This window comes from Leucoraja erinacea, chromosome 1 (assembly GCF_028641065.1).
Source record: "Leucoraja erinacea ecotype New England chromosome 1, Leri_hhj_1, whole genome shotgun sequence".
Taxonomy (NCBI): domain Eukaryota; kingdom Metazoa; phylum Chordata; class Chondrichthyes; order Rajiformes; family Rajidae; genus Leucoraja; species Leucoraja erinaceus.
Window position 1 is genome coordinate 117,139,547 of NC_073377.1, and position 16,423 is coordinate 117,155,969.

Here is a 16,423-nt window from a genome sequence, read left to right on the forward strand (position 1 = left end):
ATTTCGTTGTACTCATACTTGTATTTGTGCGATGACATTAAAGTTGAATTGAAAAAAAGTGCAGAATATAGTTCTCAGCATTGTGGTGCATCAGTTCCACAGACAAAGCCCAATGTCCGCAATGGGATAGTGAATCAGGCAGTACTCGAGCATATGGAAGGACCATTCAGATGCCTAGTAACAAAGCGAATGGAACAGAGTGCAAAATAAAGGTATCAGCACAGTAGCGCATCAGTTCCATTGACACACACCAAAGTCCACAATGGGGCAGAGCAGAATCGGACAGTACTCCAGCACATGGACTGTTCTGAAGCCGGATAACAGAGGGGAAGAAGCTGTTCCTGAGTCTGCAGGTGTGCATTTTCATGCTCCTGTACCTTTTGTGAGGCAGGAGTGGGGAGAAGAAGACGGGATGACTAATGGAATGATAGGCCAAGTCTTTGATTATGTTGGCCATTTTTCCAAGGCAGCACTAAGTGTAGATGAATTCAATGGTGGGGAGTCTGGTCTGTGTGATGGACTGGGCTACATCTCTAATTCTCTTCGATGTTTTGTTCTCCTCAGGTGAAGATTGTCACCACATCCAACAAGAAAATATATTGGGGTGGCAGTGTCGCAGCTGGTAGAGCTGACCATCAGTGTGAAGAAGGACCCAGACATCACCTATCATTGTTCTCCACAGATGCTGCCTGACCCACTGAGTTACTCCAGTACTTTGTGTTTTTTTTGTAAACCAGCATCTATATTGTTTTTACATGAGTTAAAAAAAAATTCCATTAGGAGTATTTAGTTTAGTTTAGTTTAGTTTAGGTTCGAGATACAGTGTGGCCCTTCAGCACACTGATTCCACGTGATCATCCATTCACACTAGTTCTATCCTACACACCAGGGGCAATTTACAGAAGCCAATTCACCTACAAACCTGTTCGTCTTTGGAATCTTCCATTTTCACATGATGATCTTTATATGAATTTTCTTTGTTCAGGTTACTTTAGACATACAGCGAGGAAATAAGTCCTCGGGCCCCATGAGTCCTCGCTGACCAGCGATCCCCATACACTAGCACTATCCCATGCACATGGGACAATTTACAATCTTTACCAAAGCCAATTAACCTACAAACCTGTGCATCTTTGGAATGTGGGAGGAAATTGGAGAAAACCATGCGGTCGCAGGGAGAACGTGCAAACTCCATACAGACAACACCCGTAGTCAGGATTGAACCTGTGTCTCAGGCGCTGTAAGACAGCAACACCACACCTGCGCCACTATGCCCCCTATACCAGGTTTATCAGAATGCTGCCAGGATTAGAAAGTATTAGCCTTAAGAAGAGGATGAACAAATTTGGATTGTTTTCTCTGGAGTGCCAGAGGTTAAGGGGCGACCTGATATAGGTATATTAAATTATATGGGGCATAGATAGGTTAGACAGTCAGAACAATAAAAAGCCACTGGGTTTTCCTGATGTTCTAGTCCTTGCATCTCAGTCAAGAACCATCAACACAGATGGTGGTCTGACCTCTCCTACCCACATGCTTTCTCTGGAAGTTGACAGAGTGCCAACTGCCTGCAATCTTCTCCCACAGATGAAATGATGACAATTCACAAGGAGTTCACTGGATTTGAAACTCTTTGGAACGATCTGTGTTCAGGGACGGCAACATCTAGATGTTGTATGACGTTTCAGCGGCCATTTAATCACAATGCTTGAATTATTCATTACAAATTTTATGTAAAACTAAAACTTTATATTAAGCGTAAAAACAATTGAAAAGTTTGCATTAAAAACTAACTGCTTGTTTTAAATACCATATAACACAGGACAGTACAGCAAGGAACTGTTGTGCTTTGGCCCACAATGGCTCTGCCGGACATGATGCTGTTAAACTAGTCTCCTGTGCCTGCTTTTGATCCATCTCCCTCCACGGCCTTTCATGCAGCTATCAAAAATCCTCTCAAACACCACTATCGTATCTGCATCCATCACCCCCCGTGGCAGCATGTTCTGGGCACGCATCACTGTTTAGACATTAAACTGTTGAGATACACCGTGTCCGCACCGACCAGCGATCAACTCGTACACTAGCACTATCGTACACACTAGAGACAATTTACAATTTTATCAAAGCCTACAAAACGGTACATCTTTGGAGTGTGGAGGAAACCGGAGTACCCAGACACCCGGAGCACTCGGGCAGCATAGTGGCACATCGGTAGAGTTGCTGTCTTACAGCGCTTACAGCACCAGAGAACCGGGTTTGATCCTGGCTACGGTAGTTTGTCTGTATGGAGTTTGTATATTCTCCCTGTGACCTGCAGGATTTTTCTCCAAGAACTTTGATTTCCTCCCACACTCCAAAGGCATACAAGTTTGCAGATTAATTGGCGGTATAAATGTAAACATTGTCCCTAGAGTAGGATAGTATTAATGTGCTAAGATTGCTGGTCAGTACGGACTTCGTGGGCGGAAGGGCCAGTTTCTGCGCGGTATCTCTAAACTAAACTAAATTAAAACCCATGCAGTCATAAGGAGAACGTACAAGCTCCATACAAACAGCATCCATAGTCAGGATCGAACCTGGGTCCCTGGTGCTGGAAGGTAGCAACTCTACTGTTGCACCACTGTGCCTCATACCTTCTCCTTTAAACCTTGCCCCTCTCACCTTAAAGCTATGCCCGATCATAAAATAAAGGCATTTTCCTTTCCCCTAGGCGTGAGAGATGTGTTCAATGTATGATTGTACTGAGCCCTACATTATTGGATAGAAAAGTATCTGTGAATTCAAATCCTTCTGCAGCCTTCATTTCAAAGGCAACTTTTGACTAAATTCCTCAAGAGGAGAAATAACCTTAAATACATAGTAACACCACTGCACAAATTAAAACAGCAGGACCTCTTTCAGGAAGTGATGCTGCAATATTAAGCCTAACTAGCCACGGCCTCGATCTCTTGAGAGGAAGTGGGTTTTAATCTCTATGGATTTGAATTTTATCATAAATCCTGTGGCTGAGAGAGCCTCGAGAATTGCTACCTCACCTGCGTTACCAAAACCAAGTTAAAAAATTAGCCCCATCAGGACTTAATGCCTGAAACCTGTCAGGAGCAGGTTGAGATTCCTAATGACATTGATTGTCAATGCCAGCAAGACAAAGGAGATATTGATCAACTTCAGGAAGCAATTGACATTGACAGTGCCGAAGTAGAGATGGTTGATAGTTGTAAGCGCCTAGGAGTAAATATTACCAGCAACTTGTCATGGACCATCCATATAGAACCAATGGCCCAAATAGCACACCAATGCCTCACCAACATCTCTCACCAACATCTACAGATGCGCCGTGGAAAGCATTTTATTGGGATGCATCACAGCATAGTTTGGGAATTGCTTCGTTCTAGACCGCAATAAATTGCAGTGAATTGTGGACACAGCCCAGACCATGGGCGGACATCCCAGGGGACACGGCTCCCGATGTTGAAGCCCCCGCCGGGCGCTGGAAGATTCTGGGGCGGATTTTAAGCTGCGCCGGACGATGAAAGGCCCCGCGAACGGGCCAATTGAAGCCCCACGATTTGGGGCAGACGAAGCTGCTGTTGCTGGAGTCCGGAGTTGGTCACCAACCAGGTCAGCTCCTGAGGTTACCGTCCGCAGGGCTCATGGCCGAAGACTCACTCGCGCGCGTGTGTGTGTGTGTGTGTGTGTGTGTGTGTGTGTGTGTGTGTGTGTGTGTGTGTGTGTGTGCACACGGGACCGCCCTTGTCCCGTAGTTAAATGCTACTACTCGGGTCGAGGGGACTGTCAGGTCGGAGCGCCGTGTCCAGCCCCGCCTCACCCATCCCGACGTAGTACAGCCCATGGAGTGCAGCAGCAGCGCCTCGCCCATGGCCCAGTCGGTTGGCAGCCCGGCCAGCTGTCCGACATTCGGACCTTCGCTTACCGCCGACACCACCACCCCTCCTTCTCATGGCCGATCATCGGTTCAGGAGTTGGATGGGGTGCCGGACTTTGCCCGGTGCCCGGGCCAAAACTCCTCAGCTGGCCCGCCGGCTGGGCTTTGTGTGCAGTCCAGCACCCGGGCCAACTCATCATTCACCCAGCCACGGCCGAGTCGGTCAACGAATTGACGTCGGGAATTTGTCCCTTATTTTGACCTTTTGTCCCTTATTTGGGAGTGAGAAAGTTGGCAACCCTACTCGCTACACGTGACAATAAACAAAACGAAGATGTGATCTCGCTCCATCAATGCTGTGAAAGCTGGGGGTTGAATTGAAATGATATTTTGGTTGCCCGATGGACATTACAGGAAGCCCACGTTCTTCAATCAGCACTTGAAGAGGATACAGGTCTTCATATACACATCGGGCAGAGCAAGGAGTGGCTGGGTTCCTTCCTGAAACAGTAGAGAGATCACACTGCTCACCTTGCCTGCCTGCTCTCCATCAGAAAAGCTCATCAATAGATTAAGTCAGTGAGTAGACCAGAGATTCACAACCCACAGCACATATCAGCAAACCACTGCCGCCCAAAGTGATTTTGATGGATAATTCACTTTTACTTTGCTGATTTAAAATGTGCTTTGTTGGCATCGGCATGTCGAAATGAGAGGTATTATCGATATCGATTGTGTTGCATTACTGTCAGACAGCAGATACAAAACACTTCTTAATAGGATGATCAGGAAATAAGTTGAATGTGTGTGGCTGCCCCATAGAAGAGAAGAGTGGCTCAGAGCAGCAAATGGATTGTGACTGACTATATCCAAACTGAAAGATCATCAGACACATGCTTCAAAGATATTTTACATCAGAACAGGATGTAAAGATCATGAGGACGAAACAAGGAACAGCAGACACTGGCTAATGTGCAGAAGGGCATTAAGTGCTGAAGTAACTATCTTTAATCAGGCTTTATCTTGCACTGAATGTCATTCCCTTTTTCCTGTATCTGTATACCGTAGATAGCTTGATTGTGATCATTTTGCTGACTGGATAACACGCAGCAAAAGAGCTTGTCACTGTATCTCAGTACACCTGGTTATAAACTAAACTGAATGATACCAAACTGAAGGTCAGGCTGCATCTCTGGAGGACATGGATAGTTGATGTTTCAGGTCGAGGCCCTTCTTCAAAGAAATGTTCCGACCCGAAACGTCAGCTAACCACGTTCTCCAGAGATGCTGCCTGGCCTGACCATCAGTTTGGTTTAATTCAGTGGTGTCCATTTGTGTGAGGAATGTGAGATCCTCTGCTGGGAATTCTGCAAGTGTAACCTGGAACATGAGTTTTCATCCGTTCCACGGGTCGGAGAGTTGTCCACGTTTCCCGAATCCAATCCCATTGCCATACTGAGCTCCTCCTTCCATCCCACCACATGCTCCTTGCCGTTTGCAGATAAGATCCCTCTGGACATTGTCAGTGGTTGTTCCTTTCCTCAGATTGGACTATTCACGTGATGTACACCAGGATGTAGTCAAATCCTTTGTCACGTGAAACTCCAGAGAAAACAGTGTACATACTGTAGTGAATGAATGAATGAATGAATGAATGAATACTATGCAACGAAATTCCATTACATCTCCTCCGGTTAAAAAAATACAAACACGACAACCATTGACACATATGTACACTTATTAGTAAAATAATAAATAAGTATTTAAAAAGAATTAAAAATAATTTGGCGGCATTTCTTGGAATTACATTTTGCTTCCCCAGTGTTCTCTGTTGGAATTTAGCTCTTTTATCGCACATGGGTAGAAACTATATTTTTAGTTACCGGTGCGAGCCTTCAGAGTCCTGAATCGCCTCCCAGAGGGTAGCAGAGTAAAAAGGTGGTTGGCAGGGTGGGATGTGTCCTGCTTGATATTTGTGGCCCGGTGCAAGCATCGGGCCCTGTATATATCATCCAAGGAGGGCAGTTGGGCGTTTGTAATGCTCTGTGCAGTTTTTATAATTCCCTGCAGCGCCCTCCTCTCAGCCACAGTACAGCTAGCAAACCACACCAGGATTCCATAGGAGAAGATACTTTCCACGGCGCATCGGTAGAAGGACAACAGCAGCGGCTGTGAGACGTTTGCTCTCCGCAGAGACCTCAGGAAATACAGCCGCTGATGTGACTTCTTCACGAGAGTGACGGTGTTCATTTGCCATTTGAGGTCCTGGGAGATGTTTATTCCCAGGAACTTAAAGCCAGTGACTCTCTCCACCATGTCTCCTTTGATGTATAAGGGAGCAGGTTCCTCTCTCCTCTTCCTCCTGAAGTCAACGACCAGTTCTTTTGTCTTTGATGGGTTGAGTACCAGGTTGTTTTTGGTACACCAGACAGTCAGTTTTTGGACTTCATCCCTGTAGGCAGACTCGTCGTTGTTGTTTATCAGTCCCACCACAGTCGTGTCGTCCGCAAACTTGATGATCCTGTTTGTACTGTGTGTTGGTATACAGTCATAAGTGTATATTGTATACAAGATGGGACTCAGCACACAACCTTGTGGCGCTCCTGTGCTGAGCGTCAGGACTGGGGAGTAATTGGACCCCATCCTGACAGTCTGTGGGCGATCTGTTAAAAAGTCCTTAATCCATCCGCATGTGTTTGCATTAACACCCAGATCAGACAGTTTGTCCACCATTCTGCTGGGGATGATGGTATTAAATGCAGAACTAAAATCTACAAATAACATTCTCACATATGAGCCAGGACGCTCCAGATGTGTCAGTGCAGAATGTAGAGCTATGTTGATGGCATCCTCCATTGACCTATTAGCTCTATATGCAAGCTGATGCTGATCCAGGGTGGATGGGAGTGAGGACTTAATGTGGGCCAGGACCAGCCGTTCAAAACACTTCATCACCGTTGAAGTGAGAGCAACAGGTCTATAGTCATTCAAGCTGGTAATGGATGTTTTTTTGGGTACAGGCACGATGGTAGCTGTCTTAAAGCATTTAGGGACAGTGCACGTTGACAGAGAGAGGTTAAAGATGTCGCTAAAAACCTCCGCTAACTGGTCTGCCCAGTCCCGCAATACTCTCCCTGGGATGCCATCTGGGCCAGCAGCCTTCCTGGGGTTGACCCTGCGGAGTGTTCTTCTGATGTCCTCCGTACTCACAGTGAGTGCCAGGTCGTCAGTGCTGGGTGCGGCTGCAGGTGCAGGCTCCGCCTCATTCAGCTCAAAACGGGCGAAAAAGTGGTTGAGCTCCTCAGCTAGCGAGTTGTTATTGCTGCTGATGATCAGCCCCCCCTTGTCCTTGTAGTTTGTGAGTTGCTGAATGCCCTGTCAGACACGCCGAGGGTCCCTCTCGTTAAAATACCCCTCTAACCTTCTTCCATAGGCTGTCTTTGCCTCTTTGATAAACTCTTTAGTTTAGATCTGGCAGTGCTGTACAATTCATCACTGCCAGATCTAAAGGCTGAGTTGCGTTCCCTCAGCAGTTTCCTGACATCCCTGGTCATCCATGGTTTGTTGTTTGGATAGCACCTGACCTCCCTGTCGACAGTGACGTTGTTGATACAGTTCTGTATATAGAACATGACTGTGGATGTGTATTCTTGTATGTCCTGGTTTGCAAACAAGTCCCACTCGGTGCGCTCAAAACAGTCCTGAAGTTGGGCGGCAGCGCCCTCGGGCCAAGTCTTTATGTTTCTCACACTGGGCTTGGTTCTCATAATGAGAGGTCTGTATGCCGGGGTGAGAAAGAGTGATAGATGGTCAGACTGGCCGAGGTGAGGGAGAGAGGAGGCTTTGTATCCATCCCTAATGTTGCTGTACACGTGATCCAGTGTATTTTGACCTCTCGTCGGACACGTGACATGCTGGTGGAATTTAGGGAGGACAGTTTTTAGATTAGCCTGGTTGAAGTCTCCAGCCACGATGAAAATCCCATCAGGGTGCGCAGTCTGTAGTTTGTTGATTGATGCTAGCAGGGTGTTCAGTGCTAGCTTGAAGTTGGCACTTGGTGGAATATAAACAGCCAGAATAACGACAGCTGTGAACTCCCGCGGCAGGTAGAAGGGTCGACTTTTCAATGTAATAAACTCCATGTCTGGTGAACAATGTCTCTCGACAACGTTTACATTTGTACACCATTTGTCATAGGAGTAAATACATAGCCCCCCTCCTCTGCTTTTACCGGAGTCACTGCTCCTGTCGACCCAGTGTGCTGTGCGACCTACCAGACTGATGGCCTCGTCCGGGATCCCAGCGTGAAGCCAGGTCTCAGTTACCACCATAATCGAGCAGGTTTGCACAGATGTGTTTTCTTCATTGATCAGCTCCAGCTCGGCCATTTTGTTACTGAGCGATCGGGCGTTCGTCAAAACGATGCTGGGTAGCGCTGGTCTGTAAGGAAGCTTCCTTTAGCCTAGCGCGAATGCCAGCTCGACAACCGCGCTTCTGCCGCCTCCGTCTGCGCCGCCTCCCGCACCGTCCGTTCGGTAAGGTAATCCACTCGGACTCCGCTGGGCGGGTGATTTCTGGCGGGATATAATCGTTGTGGGAGCTTCTTGCGAACTCTAGTTCGCTACACAGCGTCCCAATCCTTAGAAGGTCCTGCCGGTTGTATTTCGAGTCGCAGGTCCACAGCCAAACGGACAAAACAGACAAAAACAACAACATCCACACGGGGGAGAGCAAAGCCGCTGCATTCAGGTGCGCCGCCATTTTCCTAGTGAGGTATGCAATGGGTACTTTGGGATGGCACAGTGGTGCAGCGGTAGAGTTGCTGTCTTACAGCGCCAGAGACCTGGGTTTGATCCTGACTTTGAGTGCTGTCTGTACGGAGTTTCTACGATCTCCTCATGCCTGCGTGGGTTTGTTGTTGGTGCTCCGGTTTCCTCCCACATTCCAAAGACTTACAGGTTTTTAGGCTAATTTGGTTTCGGTAAAATTCTAAATTGTCCCTATTGTGTAGGATATTGCTATGGATGCGGTTCGCTGGTAGGTATGGACTCGCCGATCTGAAGGGCATGTTTTCTCACAGCATCTCTAAACTAATCTAACGATACAATGGCAAGTTCAAACTAGCAGAATGGTACAAGATTGTAGTGCAAAAGAATATTAAAGAATGAACTTGTATGTTTTATGTTAAATTCTATGGTGTTGTGTTTATCTTATTTGTGAGCTGCATGGTAACTCAAATTTCACTGCACCAATTGGTGTAGGTGACTATAAATGCTATTTGTCCTTTGTAAAGTACAATAGCAGAACGAACAACTGAGGGAAAAAGTAAGAGTACAAGGCAGCACTTCCAGGATGGGTCTGAAGAAAAGTTCCAATTCAAAATATCATCTATCCATGGTCTCTGGAGATGCAGCTTGACCTGTTGAGTTACTCCACTCCAACACTTTGCATCTGTTTTTGTATACCAGCATCTACAGTTCCTTGGATCTACCTTCAGGAATGAGGTTTGAAAGGCGGTCACGATGGCGCAGCGGTAGAGTTGCTGCCTTACAGCGAATGCAGCGCCGGAGACCCGGGTTCGATCCCGACTACAGGTACTGTCTGTACGTAGTTTGTACGTTCTCCCTGTGTCCTTTGTGGGTTTTCTCCAAGATCTTCGGTTTCCTCCCACACTCCAAAGACGTACAGGTTTGTAGGTTAATTGGCTTGGTAAATGAAAAAATTGTCCCTAGTGGGTGTAGGATGGTGTTAATATGCGGGGATCCGCATATTATCCGCGCAGTATCTCTAAACTAAACTAAACTAAACTAAAGTTCAGGAGTAAAATAGCAGTGGGGAAGAAGCTGTTCTTAAGTCTGGATGTTCAAGCTTATAAGCTTCTGTATTTTCTCCCAGAATGTAGCAGGAAGAAAAAGGAATGGCCAGGGTGTCAACGCATCCTTGATGAAACTTCCAGCCTTCCTAAATCAATGCATAGCACCGTCAAGATAGACAGGATAGAAGGAAGTGAGGAGCTTGGAATAGACTAGGCAGTGTTCATCACTCTCTGCAGGTTCAGGCAGTCAAGAGCAGAGCAGTTGCCATAACGTCAGAATACTTTCTGCAGCTTATCTTTAGGCGTTAAAGGGAATCATTGTGCCAAATGGGCTCATGTCCTTTCTTGATCACCATATCAATATGAGGGGAGGTTGCCGGTGGGTATGGATGCCGATAAACCTGAAGCCGTTGACCAACTATACTGTAGCTCCATGAATGAGGACAGGCTTTAGCTTAGTTTATTGTCACGTGTACCATGGTACAGTAAAAAGCTTTTGTAGCGTGCTAACCAGTCAGCGGAAAGATTACAATCGAGCTGTCCACAGTGTACAGATACACTTGTTGTTTACCACCTCGCTTCTTGAGGTCAACAACCCAATTCTTTCATCTTGCTGACACGAAGGGATGGGTTGTTGTCCTGACACCATCACACTAGTTTCTCAACCACTTTTCTGTACTTTATCTCATCATTGTTGCATATCCAGCCGACAGCAGTCGTCTCATCGGTGAGTTTGAAGATGACGTTCCACTTGGCCACATGGCCACGGTACACAAGGAGTAGAGCAAGGGGCTGAGCATACAGGATTGTATTCACCCCCTCACTTCCTTCTAATTATTTCCACCACATTGTCGGATGGAAGCCCCACTTGAAGGTTTTCAGCCACCCAGTTCCTACTGAAGCAGATAGGTTGTGCTCCTTGGGATAATGAAGATTGAGAGGCAATTTGACAGCAGTGTATTAGTTTAGAGGCAGCCGTTTGCATCAGTGCATATTGAAGTCAAAGTGGGCTGTGACGAATGGCTTTCTTACACCAGATATGGTTACGGTTTATAACTCATGGACTGTTGGACTGGTGGAAACAGAATCAAACATCTTTCAAAAGTAAATTGAATTATCACTTGCAGGACAATAAGTTCTTAAGTTCTAGGAGCAGAATTAGTCTATTCAGCGCACCAAGTCGACTCTGCCACTTACTCTTGGCTGAACTATCTTTGCTGATCAACCCCATTCTCCTGCCTTCTCCCCATAAACTCTGACAGCCACACAAATCAAGAATCTGTCAAACTCCACCTTTAAAAATATCCATTGACTTGGCCTCCATAGCCATCTGTGACGATGAATTCCACAGATTCACCACGCTATGACTAAAGAAATTCCTCCTCATCTCCTTTCTAAAGGTATGTCATTTGTTCTGAGGCTACGGCCTCTGGTCCTAGACTCTTCCACTAGTGGAAACAACCTCTCCATATCCACTCTGTCTCGGCCTTTCACTGTGTGCCAAGTTTCAATGAGGTTGCTCCCTTATCCTTCTAAACTCCAGCTCCGTCAAATGCTCTTCATATGTTAACCCAATAATTCCTGAGATCGTTCTTGTAAACCTCCTCTGGCTGTTCTCCAGCGCCAACACATCTTTCTTAAGACATGGTGCCCAAAACTGCTCACAATACTCCAAATGTGGTCTGACCAGTGCTTTAGAAAGCCTCAACATTACACACTTGTAATCAAACAGATTGATCAAAAGTAAATTGAATTGTTTCTAGTAGGACAATAATTTGCAGACTATGTGGAATGATATGGTTTGAATGATATTTTTCAATATTGAATGCTAGAGCAAGAGACTGAGACACAACCCTGAGAAGCATGAGTGTTGAGGGTCGATGTGGAGCAAATGTCATGACCAATTCTAATCAACTGATGCGCTTTCTGGGTGGGTTTACACGATACCTGCGTTATAAGTATGCGTTAGATGGCAAATTATGTTGAAGGATTGGGGATCTGTGTCAAGGTCGGGCAATCGAACGGGCAGCGTTGCATAGGTTGAATTCCTCTGCTATTTCTCCTGTTCAGCAAATCAGCATAGATTTTCCTTCCTTGGGCCAATCAGCAGAGTGTGACACTCGACTCTCTTTGCTTCTGACATGTTTAGTATGCCGGGCCACACATCAAATGTGTGACGTGCTACAAGCAAGACATTTTAATTACATAGATAGGCGCTGAAACCAGGCACTGGAGATGATGTGAGGCTTGGATAGTTCAGATGTAAATCCGAAACTTTGAGAGTTTTCAATGACGGCATCAGAAAGAAATCTCTGTCTGTACACCTACATTTACGGGACACAACACAATGCATGTGTATCTTGGAGTTACAGTGGAATTTCAACACAAAATGAAGCTGCAATGAGAATATATGCAAATAACGGATATATAGTAATCATGCATGTTATTAATCCATATTGAGCTTAATAGGAAAACCTGCTGTAGGCACTGCAAAACTAAATCAGGAAAACTGATGCTAGGTACAGAGATTCTCATCTTCCTCTGATTGAATTGGCTGAATCGTGTCTTAAGGGGAATTCAACCTGCACCGTGGTTTAATATGGTGGATTCTCTCTCTTAAGTCGTGTTCAGGAGATACAGGGATGGCGTGCGACACCAGGAGGAGTGGTGTACAACGCCAGCATTGTGTGAGAAGGGAGAAATGCTGAAGTGTATTCTTCAGGACACTGCCCTCACAGAGATCAGACATCACAGATGGGTTGGGAGAACATTAGTCCCCCCCCCCCCCAATACCAACTCCCAATGACACATGATCAATGATAAGCCTGGTGACTCCCTTTGAGTCCTGTTCCTCTTCCACACACATCCTTAGGTTGGTATCTCTGCATTGTATCAAATGAACTCCAAGTAACACAACTCCACAGTTACACTACCGTAAGCTTCCGAGTGATGGACCCCAAAATATAGATGTGTGGCGGCTCCTAAGGGTCGTGCCATTATACTGCCGAACCCCTCGGCACAGGAGTGGCGCAGTCCGGAGGCGGTCCTTAGCCGGAGGGTATAAAAGGCAGGGTTTGGGTGCCATCTTTTCCTGGTTTCGTCTTCCCCTGAACCGGGAGGAATTAAAGTAAAGTGCTTCTCAAACTTCAGACTACTTGCCTCATTTTGAGACCCACGCACTACAGATGCGTACTTCACATCCACCTGAGAAGGCAGATGCGGCTGACCCCAGGGATGAACCAAAGAGACAAAATATTTTCCAACGAGAGGTATGGTGGCGCAGCGATAGAGTTGGTACCTTACAGCGCCAGAGATCCGGGTTCGATCCTGGCCGCGGGTGCTATCTGTACAATGTTTGTACGTTCTCCCCGTGACCTGTGTGGGTTTTCTCCGGTTATTCCGGTTTCCTCCCACCCGCCAAAGACGTGCAGGTTTGTAGGTTAATTGGCTTTGGTAAAATTGTAAATTGTCCCTCGTGTGTAGGATAGTGTTGGTCTACAGGGATCAATGGTCCATGAGGACACGGTGGGCCCAAGGGCCTGTTTCGGCGCTGTATCTCCGAAACTAAAAGGTATGAGCTTAGCATGATTCCCTGCTCTGAGAACATAGGCCTGGACCAACAAGATTGGTCACAGGAAAATCATGGTGTCATCAATGGATTTGCCCAAATGGATGCAGAACTAGAGGAGGGGACAGCTGAAGAGAAAAGTAAAATCTACATCACGCCTTGACTTAAGATTACTGAGTAATCGGTGACATAATTATCAGCAGCATTGCAATAAGATGCAGGATAGAGGTTTGCGTTTTAAACCCTGCCAGAAATGTACCCAGAGATCTATCATCGGAGATATTTCATCAGCCTTTTAAATACTAACACTGTCCCTCTCACACCTCCCTCTTTACTGGGAGTACAAATGCTTCCAAGTGAAAAACAAATTTATAGCTTGCACCTTATTAATGTCTATCTGACCCCTTTTCCTCCCTCCAGTCACACAGGCTGAAAGCCGAACCGATGGATTTGCTGAATTAAACTATCCCCGATCTTCTCTTAATTTTACGGTTTTCAACTCAGATTTGCCTTCATGTGGGAAGCAGATAAGGAACTGCAGGATTTTAATTTAAGCTCCATCCTTTTCTTCTCTCCTGCAGGATGGAAACAGAGAGAAGAGGGAGTGTGTGAACAAGAAGCAGCAAGCCTGCAGAATCAGGTCAATTCCACATTTGCAATGAAACAGTTTCTTCCCCCCCCCCACACACCTTGTGTTTGCTACCAAAGGAGGTTCAGTCCTGCGAAACTCTGCTAATGTGTCTGTGCCATTGCAAAATGAACATGAAAGTGCCACGCATCTCACCGATTCAAATCACAAATGCGCAAACGAAATAATAATTAGTTTGACATCTTTGACAGCCTGTAGACCTGGCTTCTTGACCTTGCCGAGGATTAACAGTGCACTTTTCACCATTTTTGTGCAATCTTTACTTGGAGGTCTAAGCTGTCATCTGGCATCTTTGTCTCGGGAGTTTTCAATATAATAAACTGTCCTGATAGTATGCATCTTGCACTGCCAGTCCAGGCTTCACTCTGTCAAAATTGATGCAAGGCAGATTGACTGGCCCCTGAGATCAAGGCCTTGCCTGACAGTGATCAGTAATTACTTGGGCAGGTTCGCCCCCTTCCTGGGTGAAGTAAAACTTCAAGGTCTTCAAAAACACCCTGAATGAATACTAAATGTCATCGCACACTGGAACTCTGAGAAAGCTGTAAGGCCATCGAATCATTTTGTACTTCAGGGAAACAGAGACCTGCAGATGATGGTTTAGACTCAGTTCCTCCATTTTTATAGGTTAGAAAGATTGTGGTAACCAAAACAAAGACACAAAGTGCTGAAGTGCCTCAGCGGGTCAGGCAGCATCCCTGAAGAATATGGATAGGTACAACAAGCTGGAGTAACTCAGTGGGTCAGACAGCATCTCTGGCGAAAAGAATAGGTGATATTTCGGGTCACGTTTCACGTCACCCATTCCTTTTCTCCAGAGATCCTGTCTGACCCGCTGAGTTACTCCAAATTTTTGTGTCTACCTTGGGTTTAAACCAGTATCTGCAGTTCCTTCCTGAACATGGATAGGTGATCTTTCAGGTCAATGGTTCTTTATTGTAACATATGCACAGCACAGTGAAATTCATGCATCTCGAAACTCTTCCTCAGAGCCAGACCAAGTTATTACCTCTATTGAAAAGTTGATTTGGCTATTAGCAGGAATTTTCCTTTAATTTTCCCTCTACGAGGTTTAGGTTTAGATTTATTGTTGTCACTTGTATGTACCGAGGTACAGTGTAAAGGGCCTGTCCCACTTGCTGATTGCCGGCGTCATATCAGGGTCGGCTAAAGATTTTGAACATTTCAAAATCCAATGGCGACACAAAAAAATGTTGCGACCCTTGAAAAATCACCGCGTCAATACGTCATCACGCCGCTTCACCGCCGCATCACGGCGTGAATTTTTCGGTGGCCTGATATGTCAGTCAATGATGCCGGCAGTCGCCGAAAAAATCGCCAAGTGGGACAGGCCCTTGAGGCTTTATTTTGCTAGCTTCCAAACAGATCACATACGCCATATATAAATACACTCCAAGATCGACACCAAGAGCTGAAGTAACTCAGCGGGACAGGCAACATCTCTGCAGAGAAGGAATGGGTGAAGTTTCGGGTCGAGACCCTTCTACAGAATGGTTAGGGATAAGGGAAACGAGAGATAGAGATGGTGATTTGGAGTGATAAAGAACAATGAATGAAAAACATGCAAAACAGTTACGCTGATAAAGGTACCAGGCCACTGTTAGCTGTTGTAGGGTGAAAATGAGAACATAGTGTGATTTGGGTTTGGGAGGGATAGAGAGAGAGGGAATGCCAGGGCTACCTGAAGTGAGAGAAATCAATATTCATACCACTGGGCTGTAAGCTGCCCAAGCTAAATATGAGATGCTGCTCCTCCAATTAGTATTTAGCCTCACTCTGACAATGGAGGAGACCGAGCACAGGAAGACCTGTGTAGGAATGGGAAGGAGAATTAAAGTGTCCAGCAACCGGGAGATCAAGTTGGTTCACGCGGGCTGAGCAAAAGTGTTCCGCGAAATGATCGCCCAGTCTACGTTTGGTCTCGCCCATGTATAACAGTCCACATCTTAAACAGCAGATGAGGTTGGAGGAGGGGCAAGTGAACCTCTGCCTAACCTCAAAGGACTTTCAGGGTCCTTGGACGAAGTCGAGAGTGGAGGTCTAGCGACAGGTTGATCATTTCGCCGAACACCTTCACTCAGCCTTTGAATGACCTCTTTAGCCTAGTCTTTCTGTCCTAGGTCTCCTCCATTGTCAGAGTGAGGCTAAATGCAAATTGGAGGAACAGCATCTCATATTTCGCTTGGGCAGCTTACAGCCCAGTGGGAACAATATTGATTTCTCTCACTTCAGGTAGCCCCGCCATTCCCTCTCTATCTACCCCTCACCCACCCAAGTCACACTCTCTTCTCATTTTCACCCTACAAACAGCTAACATTGACCTGTTTCCTTTATCATCATTACTTTTTTGCATATCTTTCATTCATTGTTCTTTAACACATCACTGTCTAAATCTTTCATTTCCATTATCCCTAATCAGTCTGAAGAAGGTATTCTACCCGAAACGTCACCCATTCCTTCTCTCCAGAGATGCTGCCTGTC

At 46.0% G+C, this 16,423-nt stretch overlaps 1 protein-coding gene across 2 annotated transcripts in view; it reads right to left on the reverse strand.

Annotated features, from left to right (window-relative positions):
* The window catches only part of lef1 (lymphoid enhancer-binding factor 1), a 178,735-nt gene that overhangs the window by 78,804 nt on the left and 83,508 nt on the right, over nucleotides 1-16,423 (reverse strand). The window lies entirely within an intron of this gene.